The sequence below is a fragment of the Plecotus auritus genome (genome assembly GCF_963455305.1).
Source record: "Plecotus auritus genome assembly, chromosome: X".
NCBI lineage: Eukaryota > Metazoa > Chordata > Mammalia > Chiroptera > Vespertilionidae > Plecotus > Plecotus auritus.
Genome location: NC_137784.1, coordinates 116,201,364 through 116,216,369, shown reverse-complemented (window position 1 = coordinate 116,216,369; position 15,006 = coordinate 116,201,364). Strand labels below are relative to the sequence as shown.

General features: G+C 41.7%; 1 pseudogene across 1 annotated transcript; it reads left to right on the top strand.

Moving 5' to 3' along the window:
- The first annotated feature begins 8,600 nt into the window (after positions 1 to 8,600).
- LOC308239607 (protein MAK16 homolog) lies at positions 8,601 to 9,494 on the top strand (annotated as a pseudogene). The gene has a single exon. The product of its transcript is annotated as a protein MAK16 homolog (transcript).
- Positions 9,495 to 15,006: the final 5,512 nt, after the last annotated feature.

Here is a 15,006-nt window from a genome sequence, read left to right as displayed (position 1 = left end):
CAAGTATTATATGAAATGCTGAAAGGTATTCTTAAAGAAGAGGAAGAAGAAAAAAGTAAAGAGAAAAATTATGAACAACAAATACATATCTATCAACAAGTGAACCTAAAAATCAAGTGAATTAAAAACCTGAGGAACAGAATAATCTGGTGAATATAATAGAATCAGGGGCATAGAAAGGGAGTGGACTGATAATTCTCAGGGGGAAAGGGGTATGGGGGGGTTCATGAAGTTACTGGACAAAAATCATACACCTATGGATGAGGACAGTGGGGGGGAGGTAAGGGCAGAGGTGGGGTGGGAACTGGGTGGAAGGGAGCTATGGGGGGAAAAAGGAGAAATAATTGTAATAATCTGAATAAAGATTTATTTAAAAAAAAAAAAAGAAAAGAAACTGTGAAACCTAAACTGCAAGAAGTTGTGACTTGGGTGAAGAATTCATGGGAGAAAATCACTGACAATTGCATTGCAAATGCGCTGTGAGCAGGCCACCTTGACAAGAAGTACTCATTTAAAGACAGTGCTATTGCTAAACATGAGAGATTTGGTCCACTGATTCTGAAAGAAATGGAGTCACAAGAAATTCAACAGGAAATTCAGGAATTGGATTGTTATGATGATGTTCCAGAAGATGATGACATGATTGTCATTGAATAAATGAGTAAATTCTTGATACTGTAGGATTCAGTTTGTCTGGTTTGTGTTGACAACTACCGTACTACCGTACCATATACAGGTAATAAATTTCCTTTATTTTCATTTAACAATAAATGTGTATCGTATTCTTTTTCATGGAAAAATAAGACATCCCCTGAAAATAAGACCTAGCGTGTATTTGGGGGCAAAAATTAATATAAGGCACTGTCTTATTTTCGGGGAAACACGGTAGTTATAGTTATGGGAAATATTAATTATGAAGTTAACCATGATTGCCCTTTTGGTTCAAAGAAAGGACATACCACCCTGGCTGGGAGTTGTATGCCCCCAGGACCTGGGAGTCACCCTTAGAATGTAGTCCATCCTCATTCAAGAACTGCCCATTATCATAGAAGCATTAACCTTGTTGCCCAACCCAGCCTGCATAGCTTACTTCCTTATTTTGCCCCTATATTCTTAAACCATGGAAGAGCAAACTAAAGTTCTTAAAAGGTAGAAAGCCAACATTACATTATAGACACACAGACAGAAATCTAACTAGCTAAGAATTTCTGCCCTAACCGGTTTGGCTCAGTGGATAGAGCGTCGGCCTGCAGACTGGAAGGTCCCAGGTTCGATTCCAGTCAAGGGCATGTACCTTGGTTGTGGGCACATCCCCAGGGGGAGGTGTACAGGAGGCAGCCGATCGATGTTTCTCTCTCATCGATGTTTGTAACTCTCTATCCCTCCCCCTTCCTCTCTGTAAAAAATCAATAATATATATATATTTTTAAAAAGAGTTTCTGATGGCTAACATTCTGAGAGGGACAGCAGGAAGAGTCCCCAAGATGAAAAATTCTTGGCAGCTGCTGGGACTTACCTGCAGTCTCTGTCCCATGTTCAATCTCACCACACATAATTGGGTTTCCCCAAAGCAGGATTTGCCCCATCTTTAAACAAATTAAACAAACAACAAAGAGACACAAAACATCAACAAACACTCTTATACAGGCACGTGCAACACAGTAAAAGTTTACACCACAGAGCAATGTCTTCTGTCCCTGGTTCAGGAACTACCCCTCCCCAGAATCTCAGCATTCTCCCCAATGGAATATTTTGGGAGAATATATTTCCCAAGCTTGGAATTTCCAAGCCTGGAATTTCTGTTTCCCATCCTCAGCCATAAGCTGGGGGCCCCTATTTTCATGGCGAGGCATCTGCATTGCAGGCAGCAGTCTGGGACCTTATTAAAATTCTTTAGTATACATTTAAAGACAGAGGGTTTAGAGAAACTACTTCCCATGGTGTTGTGTGTGTGTGTAAGTGTGTGTGTGTGTGTGTGTGTGTGTGTGTGTGTGTGTGTGCAATCTCCCCCAGTTGAACAGGGCAAACACAAGGTAACTTATGCTTCACGCAGACTCTCACACTCACATTCACACATAAGTCAGTCTGAGTTTGACTTCCACCCATGGAAAGTCCCTGAACTGAGGCAAATATTTTTTCTAGGTGTTGATCAATCACCTCTTCTGTCCGGAAAGACAGGCCTGAACTCAGACTGGTTCCCCAGGGACACTTACCAACCAGACATCTGGTCCCAGAAGGGCTTTCCTATCTTTCTTGGAGTCCACTGGACCCAGGGAGGGTGGCGCAATCTGTCTGAGCCCAGCGAAGACTGGGACCCAGTCAACCACTGGTGGCGTCTTTCCCTTCATTACAAGGGCTCAGTCGAAAGGGCCCACCTGCCTGCTCTCTCATAGTGATGCCTCAAAGGGGCAACTCAGCTGTGCATTTCCCAGTCATGGAACCAAATTATGTTGCAGAAATTACCAGGCAACTGGAAGACACACAACTGGTACTCAGAAAATTCAGGAAAAACCCTTTATTTGCAGATGCACTAGTGCGGTGACTCAGGGGAGTCATTCTCCAAAGCCTGAGTGTTGAATGCGGGAGGTACTTTCCCTTTTATCACCTTAGTTTCTTTGTCTCCCAAATATTGACCAGGCTTCTGGACTTTTCATGGGCTTTGCAGCCCCCGTGGGTTGGAATGGGGGAAGTAAGATTACAACCAACCACTCAGGTTAGCTGGCACCAGCAGTTAATCTTCTTTGGGGACTTTTTATGATCCATGCAGATAAACAGGTTCTGCAAGGCTAGCTAGGATACAAGTGGAAAGGGGGTTGGGGCTAGCAAGCATATGCATCAGAATGCAGGTTGGGGGGCTCAGGCGGCATTCACACCCAGACAGTACCAAATACAGAGACCAGGGCCAGCAAATAATTTCTTTGTAACAGCTTGAGATATAATTCAAATACCATGCAATTCACTCATGTAAAGTGTACAATAACTGAATGGGTTTTAGTATATTCACAGAGTTGTACAATGATCACCACAATCAGTTTCAGAATTTTCATGTTGCCTAAAAAAAAAAAAATCTCCTACTCTTTAGCCATCACCCCACAATTCCCCATTGTCAATAGCCCCAGACCTACACAACCACTGATCAATAGACAAATATGTGTCTGTATAGATTTGCCTATTCTGCACATTTCATATAAATTGAATCATATATGTTCTTTTGTGTCTGGCTTTTTCACTTAACATAATGTTTTCAAGATTTATCCGTGTTGTAGCATGAATCAGTACTCTATTTCTTTTTGTAGCCAAATAATATTCCATTGTGTGGATATTCCATATTATTTTATCCATTCATCAGTGGATGTACATTTGGGTTGTTTCCAATTCTGACTACTATCCTATATAATAAAGAGGGAATATGTAAATTGACCATCACTCTGTCACAAAGATGGCTGCACCCACAGCTGAGGCCAAGTTCTCATAAGGAGCCTTAATGAGCAATCAGTAGGGCCCTGAGGCTACACCCTTCCCCACCCCTGTGGGGTTTGACAGGGGACCTCAGGCTGTGTCCTCCACCCAGCAGGGCTTGACAGGGGACTTCAGGCCATGCCCCCCACCTGGAAGGGCTTGACAGGGTACCTCAAGGTGTACTTCCCTTCCTGGTGCTGGGCTAGGGGACCTCAGGCTGCTCCCCCCCAGCCCCAGCACCAGGCTGGGGTACCTCAGGCCGTGCCCCCCACCCAGCAGGGCTTGACAGGGGACCTCAGGCTGCGCCCCCCCCCACCTGGCAGGGCTTGACGGGGGACCTCAAGGTGCACTTCCTGTCCTGGTGCTAGGCTAGAGGACCTCAGGCTGTTCCCTCCGCCCCAGCGCCAGGCCGGGGGACCTCAGCCTACACCCCCCACCAGGTGGGGCTTGACAGGGGACTTTAGGCTGCACCCCCCACCCTGGCACCAGGCCAGGGGACCTGAGGCTGCACCCCCCTGCCTGGCTGGGCTTGACAGGGGACCTCAGGCCATGCCCCCCACCCATCGGGGCTTGATGGGGGACCTCAAGGTGCACCCCCAGTGCTGGGTCGGGGGAACTCAGGCCACACCCCTGCCCAGCGGGGTTTGACAGGGGCCCTGAGGCTGCACCCCCCCCTGCTGGTGGGGCTTGACGGGGGACCTGAGGCTGCGCCTCCCGCCTGGCGGGGTTTGACAGGGGACCTCAGGCCATGTCCCCCACCTGGTGGGGCTGATGGAGGACCTCAAGGCATGCCCCCCGCCCTGGTCTGGGCTGGGGGACCTCAGGCCATGCCCCCCATCCTGATGCTGGGCCAATAGATCTGAGGCTACACCCCCTGCTTGGCAGGGCTTGACAAGGATGGGACTGGCCGGGTCTAGACCTAGCCCAATGGGGGGGAGGGTGTCCAGGTCTGGGTCTCACGTGATTTTGAGGTGCATGTGGGTGGGCAGGGACTTGACTCTGGGTCCCGTGGTGAGCCCAAGACTCTGACAGGAGGAAGGTTTTCATATACATTTTACTAATTGTCTTTCATCTCTGACACTTCTATTATAGAGAAAGGGCAAATAGCAATATTAAATTATTTCCCCTTTTGATGTGCACGAATTTCGTGCACCAGGTCACTAGTAAACAATGACGCTATAAACGGAGGTGTAAATATATCTGTTTAAGACCCTGCTTTCAATTATTTTGGGTACATTCCCAGAAGTGGAATTACTGAGTCATATGGTAACTCTATACTTAACTATTTGAGGAACAGCCAGTTTGTTTTATGCAGTAACTGTGTCATTTTACATTCTCACCAGAAATGTATGAGGGCTTCGATTTCTCCATGTCCTTGCTAATGCTTGTTATAATGCTTGCTATTGTCTGACTTTTTTGGTTATAGGCATCCTAGTGCATGTGAAGTAGTATCCCATTGTGGTTTTGATTTTTTCCTTAATGACTAATAATGTTTAGCATAATTTTATGTGCTTGTTACCCATTATATATCCTTGGGGGGGGGGGTTGAGCTGGAGGAAAGGGAGATAGAGAGAGCAGTTAGGAATGGGTGGAAAACCATTTGTTAGTCTCATATAAACTTAAGTGGTAGTTATTATGGAGGGAAGACAAATTTGGGTGATAATTAGGAAGAATGAGAGGACTTGATGTTTGATTCAATGTCAGGAAAACAGAAGGGGCAGAGTAAAGGACTCTAACTTAGACAATTAGGTGAATTATAGAATCATTAAAAAGAGAGGGAATACAAAAGGTTTAAGAAAGCATAATTTTGTTTATGACTTGTTGAGCTTGGAGTGGTCATAGCCCATCCATCTATAGCAGCCTAGAATGTCTTTAGAAGTAGAGGTTTACAGCTGGAAGATAAGGGCAAGATATCTGCATTGGATTTAATAATGTTGCCTAGAGATGATAACTGAAGCTATAATAGCAGATGAGATAGCTTAATGAGAGAACATAGAGTGAGAAAAGGTTGTCAGGGGTAAGTTCTGAGGAACAAGAGTTTCCAAGAGACAGAGGAGGAAAAACAAATAAGACTGGTGGATGTTGATGGGGAGGAATATTCAAGAGATAAAATTTTTAAGAAGCAAGGGAAAATTCAAAAAACCCCAATACTACCAAGAGTTTGGGGAAGGATGAGAATGGAGAAAAGACCATTGAAGTTACCAATTAAATAGTATTTGGTCATGGATGGGTTTAAGAAAATTTCAGTTGATAAGGAGAAAGCTGAAAAGTTACTAGAAAGCAATTATGAAGATACAGTGATGATCTTAAGAAGCTTACTTAAGAAGCTTGGTGAAGGGACAGAGCAAGAAGGTAGTTGTAAGAATAAAATTAGTTCAAGTGAGATAATGTATGTGAAAGCTCTGCTTTAAAAAAGCACAGAACAGCTATTATTCTGTTAAGCAAGGGCTATTCTGCACAAAAGACAAAAGGCACTCCACCAGCAAGTGAATGAGTCATTAGATAAAGTAAATGGAGTTTCTGTTTTCCTGGAAATGGCAGCGCTATTTATTCATGTATGTTTTCAGGAATCTAATTAAGAATTACTCCCTCAGGTTGATTTGGCAGCTCCCTTTGATACCCTGAGTAATAGAGGGCAACAAGATATTGCATTAAGCAAAAGGTTATGAGCTTGGCCGAAACCGGTTTGGCTCAGTGGATAGAGCGTCGGCCTGCGGACTCAAGGGTCCCAGGTTCGATTCCTGGGCATGTACCTGGGTTGCAGGCACATCCCCAGTAGGGGGCGTGCAGGAGGCAGCTGATCGATGTCTCTCTCTCATCGATGTTTCTGGCTCTCTATCCCTCTCTCTTCCTCGCTGTAAAAAATCAATAAAATATATTTTTTTAAAAAAATTAAAAAAAAAGGTTATGAGCTTGTCACTGTCTTTTAATCTAGGAAATTGAGGCTCTACACATATGAAGATCAAGGGGCTTGATGACTTTATACACCAAATTGATCTTGATTTAGTATAGTGTTGACCCAGCCTGGATCTCCCAATCAACCACAAAGTAGCTTGATCAAATCACACTTCACATACACTTTTGTAGCAAGAGAGAGAAAAAAAGAGCTGAATGCAACCCACTCTGGCAGTTCTGAGAGAGAGAGAGAGAGAGAGAGAGAGAGAGAGAGAGAGAGAGACTGACTTATTATTGTGTAAAATTAATCAGGCTATAGAAACTAATAATATTAATAAACTGGACCTGTGGTACTAGTTTTCTACCATTTCGAATTCCACCTTGGTTCTCAGCTTGATCTATCCTGGGCACCTCCAAGCCCAGCACAAGTAGCAGCCATCTGCAGATTACTCTGTAGCTTGTGCCAGGTTGCCCCAGGCAAGGCACTCAGTAGACAACTTCAGACCATTCCAGATTACAACCCTACCATCTTCACAATTGACACACTCAAGGGGTGAACTTGATGAGCACCAAAGCCTCACTGAAGCAAGTCCTGCTCCATAAGGGCATCTCCTGCACAGCAGCTCCTCCACCCTAATCACAGCCAGTCCTTGCGAGCAATTGGACTGAAGGTCAATCCCTCCCAGTTATGCCAACAGCAATCAAGGCTCAACTACAACAGGACAATGCACACAGACCACACAGGAGCACACCTAGAGTGTCCAGGAAGGATAGGACCCTGGGTCCTACAGGATATTTACTACACAAGGCCACTCTACCAAGTCCAGGAGAAATAGAAGCTCTACCTAATACATAGAAACAAACATAGCGAAGCAGCCAAAATGTGGAGACAAAGAAATAGGTCCCAAATGAAAGTACATGAGAAATCTTCAGAAAAAATAATTAAATGAGATGGAGACAGGCAAACTACCAGAGTTCAAAACAATGGTAATAAAGATGTTCAAGGAAATTAGTGAGTAATTCAAGGAACTTAGTGAAAACTTCAATAGCATGAAAAAGGACATAGTAATCATAAAAAAGAACCAGTCAGAAATGAAGAATAAAATAACTGAATCAATAATAATCTATAGGGAATCAACAGTAGAGTAGATAAAGCTGAGAATAAAATCAGTGATTTGGAATATAAGGAGGCAAAAAAAACACCCAATCAGAACAGCAGAAAGAAAGAAGAATCCCCCCCCAAAAAATAAATGAAGGTAGTGTCAAGATCCTCTGGGACAACTTCAAGTGTACCAACATTTGCATCATGTGGGTGCTGGAATGAAGAGAGAGAGCAAGAAATGGAAAGTCTCTTTGAAAAAATAATGACAGAAAACTTTTCCAACCTGGTGAAAGAAACATACATATAAGTCCAAGAAGAACAGAGAGTTCCAAACAAGATATACTCAAAGAGGCCCACACTAAGACACACCATAATTAAAATGCAAAAGATTAAAGACAAAGAGAGAATTTTATAAGCAGCAAAAGAAATGCAATTAGTTACCTACAACGGAGCTCTCATAAGACTGTCAGCTGATTACTCAACAGAAACTTTGCAGGTCGGAAGGTAGTGGCAAGAAATATTAAAAGTGATGAAAAGCAGGGATCTACAACCAAAATTACTCTACCCAGCAAAGCTATCATTTAGAATTGAAGGACAGATAAAGACTTTCCCAGATAAGAAAAGCTAAAGGAGTTCATCACCACCAAACCAGTATTATATTAAATGTTAAATGATCTTCTTCAAGAAGAAAAAATGAGATAAAAATATGAACAAAAAGTGGTAACAAATACATGTCTATCAGCAATTGAATCTAAAAAAAAATAAATGAACAATCAGAATAGAAACAGACTCATAGATACCAAGAACATTTTAATGGTTTCCAGATGGGAGGGGTGTTGGGGGATGGGTGAAAAGATGAAGGGATTAAGAAGTACAAATTGGTAGTTACAGAATAGTCAGTAGGATATAAAATGCAGTGTGGAAAATATAGTTCATAAGATTGCAATAACTATGTAAGGTGGCAGATGAATACTAGATTTACTGGCTTGATCACTTAGTAAGTTATATAATGTTTAATCATTGGAGTGTACACCTGAAACTAATACAATATTGTGTGTCAACTATAATTGAAAAATTAAAAATGGGCAAGAAGCATGGCTGCTTCTGGGATTTGGCCAGGTTTGCATGCTGAATTGTCAACATCATGCAGTCTGATGATATTATCTGGGATATACTAGGAAACAAGAAACTTTGCTCCTTCAAAGTAAGAACTATGACACAGAGCTTTTGCAGAAATGAATACAGCCGGACTAGACTGTGTAACCTGTTGCCTTGTCCTCTGGCAAACAGTTAGTATGCCACTATCAAAGAAGAGAAAGGACAGTGCTACTTGTATATGAAGGTGATAGAACAGGCAGCTTTTCCTACGCATCTCTGGGAACCAGTCTGGCTTCATAAAAATGATGAGAAAGCACTTGAGCCAATAGGTGAAAATCTAATTTACTGACCCCATTTCATTCAACACAAGTGTAAGCTGAGTTTCACCATTATTACCCAGTACCTAATTTGAATTTGAAAACTTACACTAAAGCGACAGGGGAAACTTGTTCCTTTGAGTGAGAAAGTGGAGCAGATGGAAAAAAAGAAGAGAGGAAATGGCATTAATAGCTGCTCAGCTGGACAATGTCATTGACAAAGAATTGCTGGAAAGACTTAAACAAGATATGTATGGGGACATCTACAACTTCCCCATTCATGCCTTGGAGAAGGCCCTGGAATAGCAGAAGGCAGAGAGTGACTCAGATGCTGAGGAAAAAGATAGTGAAGATGAAGAGGAAGATGTGGGAAAAAGAAAGTTTGTGGAAGTTGATGAGGTAGATGAGAGTGACATAAGAGATTTTGAGGATATGAATAAACTGGATGCCAGCAGTGATGAAGATCAGAATGAGAAATCCTCTAGTGAGGAAGAAGAAAAAGTCCTTGATGCCAAGCATAAAGGCAAATACCCTTGTAAGGACCTTTATGAAGAAAACGAGCATATGTGGCAATAGAGTATGAGCAGGAGACAGAGCCTGCGGCCAAGGCCAAAACCACATGATTTCTGTTCATCACCTGACATTTATAACAGGACTGAACATTTTGAACTTTATTACATGTGCGGCACCAGCACAGCCAAGGGTTTGGCGAGCCTGAGGGAGGGCCGGTGAAGGATGAAGAAAAAAACAGACAAAGAGAATAAGCTGGGTCTGGTGGATCTTCTGTGCCTTGCTGAGGCCACAGAACAGATCCAGACTGCAAAGCTGCTGCTTTATTTATAGTCAGGGGCAAACAAGGTAATTTACAATGTTCTTGTAAGTTTCACTTGTTTTGGCAGCACTTGCTGCCCCTCCCACAGCCCATTAGCTACCCAGGAAAGATCTAGGGAGCAGTCACAAGATCAAGCTTAATTATGCTTAGAGGACTGTGCCCTCCAAGCCGGGACTTATTTGAGACTTTGCCAGCAGGTCAGTCCCAGGCTTAACCCTATAACCGCTCCCTACACATACATACCTCCAATTTTTACTCTTTATGTTGTATTTAACCCAATATTTGTGTGTTTTATATTTATGTCACTCTGTAGGGCAAGAAATCTGGGAGGACATGGAGGAAATCCTTAAATTGTAAACAGAGTATTTTTATAGCTTTGGCATGTGTTGAAGTTACAGTTTGAGTACAAGAAGCTCAACAGATGAGTTTGTGATTGTAAATATTTCTAAATTTTAAATGCTAATGACTGTGGGTGCCTCCCCCAACTTTATTTAGAAATGTCCAGACTTCAATGTTTTCTTGTTCTTTCCCTACAAGTATGGGAGTGAAAGGTAAGAAGGAAAAAAAAATATCTAAATTATAATGTCCAGTATAAAAATACATTTTTTTCTTAAATAATTCTTTATACAAAAAGAAAATCCTTGGTGGAGAGAAACCAAGATGGTGGAATAGGTAAACACCTAAACTTCTGCCTCACACAACAATTTCAAAACTACAACTAAAAGACAAAACGGACATCATCCAGAACCACAGGAAAGCTAGCTGAGTGGAAATTCTACAACTAGAAGGAAAGAGAAAAGCACACTGAGACTCAGAGCAGCTGCAAAAGGCTGAAGTATGAAGATGCACGCACGGAGAGGACTGGCAGCTGAGTGCATGACTGGCTTTCTCAAGCAGGAGGGAGAGGGAAGCTCCCGACTACGCTGAACTCCAGTTCAGGGCAAGACCCTGGGGACCCAGACTCATACGGGGGAAATCTGGACTGTGAGGAAAAGAGAAAAGGATACTGAGACTCAGGGGAGCAGCAAAAGGCAGAGGTCCGGAGGTACGTGCATGGAGAGGACTGCCTGCTGAGTGTGGGGCTGGCTTTCTTAAGTGGGAGGGAGATGGAAGCTCCCGACTGCTCTGAACTCCAATTGTGGGCGAGACTCTGGGGACCCAGACTCATTCTGGGAGAAACTGGACTGTCTGGCAGTGGGCGAAACTCCAGGGCGGCTTTCTCTCAGAGGTGCTTGCAGCGATTACCGAGGAACACTGAGACCCAGAGGCCTCATAGGGCAGGGCTGACAGGAAGCCAAGGCTGTCTGCTCTGCCCTGAGACTCCGCCCCATCCAAGCTGAGCACAGAGCTTTTGTAATTTTGCAAGTTTTGTCTCATAAGGCTGTCTCCAGCACCAAACTTCTCCCAGCATAGACACAGCTGATCCTCACAGCCAATTGGCCTGGAGGTCAAATCTTCCCAGTGATACCAACCATAATCAAGACTTAACTACAACAAGGCTGTGCACACAGTCCACAAAGGGGTGCACCAAGAGTGTCCACCTCAGGTAACTGGGGAGGCTGAGCCACTGGGCACTATAGGACAACTAGCACACAAAGTTACTTTACCAACTCAGGGAATCAGCGAAAATGCAGAGACAAAGAAACAGATCACAAACGAAAGAAATGGAGGAAAACAAACGACTGGATATAGAGTTCAAAACCACGGTTATAAGGTTTTTCAAGAATTTCCTAGAAAAGGCAGATAAATTTAGTGAGACCCTCGAGGATATGAAAAAAGACCAACTAGAAATTAAACATACACTGACTGAAATAAAAAATATTATACAGAGACCTAACAGCAGACTAGAGGACTGCAAGAATCAAGTCAAAGATTTGAAATACAAAGAAGCAAAAAACACTCAACCGGAAAAGAAAAAATAATCCAAAAATTTGAAGATAGTGTAAGGAACCTCTGGGACAACCTCAAGCGTACCAACATCGGAATTATGGGGGTGCCAGAAGAAGAGAGAGAGCAAGATACTGAAAACCGATTTGAAGAAATAATGACCAAAAACTTTCCCCACCTGGTGAAAGAAATAGACTTACAAGTCCAGGAAGTGTAGAGAACCCCAAACAAAAGGAATCCAAAGAGGACCACACCAAGACACATCATAATTAAAATGCCAAGAGCAAAAGACAAAGAGAGAATCTTAAAAGCAGCAAGAGAAAAACAGTTAGTTACCTACAAGGGAACAGCCATACGATTGTCAGCTGATTTCTCAACAGAAACTATGCAGGCCAGAAGGGAGTGGCAAGAAATATTCAAAGTGATGAATAGCAAGAACCTACAACCAAGATTACTGTACCCAGCAAAGTTATCATTCAGAATTGAAGGTCAGATAAAGAGCTTCACAGACAAGAAAAAGCTAAAGGAGTTCATCACCACCAAACCAGGATTACATGAAATGCTGAAGGTATTCTTTAAGAAGAGGAAGAAGAAGAAAAAAGTAAAGACAAAAATTATGAACAACAAATACATATCTATCAACAAGTGAATCTAAAAATGAAGTGAATAAAAAATCTGATGAACAGAATAAACTGGTGAATATAATAGAACCAGGGGCAGAGAAAGGGAGTGGACTGACAATTCTCAGGGGGAAAGAGGTGTGGGGGGTTAGGGAAGAGACTGGACAAAAATCATACACCTATGGATGAGGACAGTGCAGGAGAGGTAAGGGCAGAGGGTGGAGTGGGAACTGGGTGGAGGGGAGCTATGGGGGGAAAAAAGACGAACATTTGTAATAATCTGAACAATAAAAATTTATTAAATTAAAAAAAATCCTCTTCTCTTTAGGAAAGTAATACAAATCTTAAGTTCCACTGTAGGGAGCACCTTCAGAAACCCACTATAATTTTCTGATACAGTTTACTACCTCGCTGTCTTTGCAGCTTTGGGGAATTTTAGCCAGGGGACCCTGAAACATGAAACCAAACAGGCTTTAATTTTTTTTCCTTTACCTTGGTTCTTCTTTCTTGGTACCATACTCAAAGAAGGAAAGATTGTATGACACCAGGGGACAGTTCACAGAATAAGTGTAACTGTAAAAACTAACAGCATGCTTGGAAATGTCCTACTCCCTTGTGGAGAAGCAGCTTAATACCAGCTAAGGTGAATTAGATGAGATCTAGGACTTGAAAACTGTCTTAGATTAAAGATCCAAGATGAAGTTTAATCTGAATAAACTAATAAAACAACAAACTATGTTATGTCTAAATATTTTTAGAATATGAATTTCTTTTCATGCTGTCTTATATCTTTTCAACTGAAGACTTCTAAATGGGGCAATAAATGAGGCAATAGTTTATTAAATATATATAAATATATACATATTTATTATATGCTATGGCTTTGAAAAGTTCTCTTTTGTGGAATATGAGACCAAAGAAAGAATTACCATGTGCATAAATAAGAATATGGAAAAACATAACTGCCCCTGAAAAACTTTAAACATTTCTGGGATCTGAATTATTCTACCTATACTATTACTCCTTGGTAGCTTATAGCCCATTATTTCACTTGTTTTTTAATGTAATGACTGGAACAGAACTTAAATTGTACAAACTCTTGATCATGATTCTTTTGTACATTCTCTGTCCTAGCCTCAGAGATATTTTCTAATCCTCCTGCCTTTTGGTCTGAATGGTTCTGAATACCTTCGTTCAAACTCTATTGAAGGCTAGAGGGCTCCAGAGGTGCAGACCTGAACCCTCCACATTCATTTACAGACTTGATCAGACACAACATTCATTTATAGACTTGGTCGGACATGTGAATAGTAAATTAGTAGTAGGAATTACTCAAGGATAATGAGGCCTAACTAAAACCACATTGAAGCTTGTCCCTTACCTTCACTTGTCCTTGAGAGCAACAGTCCAGGAGAAGTAGGCAGTCTGTGACCTCCTTTAGCAAGGCACTCTTAACAGGCTCAGGTGTAAGGCTTGGATCCTTTGCATGTCAATTCAAGAGATCCTTCAATAAGACCACAGTCTACAGGAAACTCTGGAATCAAGAAGAAAAACTATGTTTATACTCTAAATCAGGATGTTAAACTGGAGACTTTAAAAGACCCATCTAGTATAAAGCCCTCATTTCATAAATGAAGGAACTGAAGTCAAATGACTTAAAGACCACAGAGTTGGCAGCAGAACCAGAGACTAGACTCCAGATTTCTTAACTTCAAGCCTCATATTTTTTCTATAGCATACTGCCCATATACACACCCTGGCCTGCCTAAGAATACCTTGTTCCCCTCCAGAAGCCTGGTTCCACTCTAAGGAAATAGCCACTCCTAAAAACAGAAAATTGGCATCTCCTCTTACCAGGGGCCTGTACTTTGGGCCAGAGAACAGGAGATGGCCCATAGTCTTTAACTTTGATGCAGTCTCAGGCTGGGAAATTAAAAATAAAATGAGGAAAATAAGCTTAGTTTCTGGGACTTAAGTGTCAATTTGAATTTTCTGTCATTTAATTCTAGATCCTAGCTTACCATCAGTTAAGCCCAGCCTATTTACTTATACTTATTAGCCTTTTCAAAGGCTAATAAGTATGTGATAGTTGCACAAAATTGAAAATGTACTTAATGCCACTGAACTGTATGTTGAAAATAGTAAATTTTGTGTGTTTTTTACCACAATAAAACTAAAAAGCCTTTAAAAGGAAAGAAAAATGAAAAATAACTTTAAAAATAAAAAAATACTCTAGAGAATAATTGAATCTGCTCAGCTAAAGTGAAATGCTTGCTAGAATCATGTCGATGGGGGTGGGGGGCAGTTCCCAGGAAATGGGAGGACTATTGCATAGATTTGCCATAAATGCCTACTACCTTATATTTGCTCCTGTGTCTTACCCTCATCTCTGCTTGTGTGGTTGTTCTATTTTGAGCTATATTATCCTCTCATTTCTCTAAACTCCTTAAAATTTTATATCAATCATCTGGTTCTTGGTTATAACACTATCTTCCCTTTTGCTTGACTATTTCACATATTTATTAATTTGCATCCAATGACATTTTCAGTTGTTTGGGGCACAGGGAACACACCTTGTATTTCTTCAGAGTGCTCCCACTGTTCTTAGAGGTGTTATACTACATAGTAATTGTTCACATGCTTCCTGATTTTAACTGAAAATTTATTAGATTTTCACAGTAGAGAAGCTTAGATCTTGAACAGAAATAATTCATCGTCTCACATGTAACTCTAGTCACTAAATGGAGAGAATGACATTCTATTTCATTCCATCCATCCACTGGAAAACATTTACTA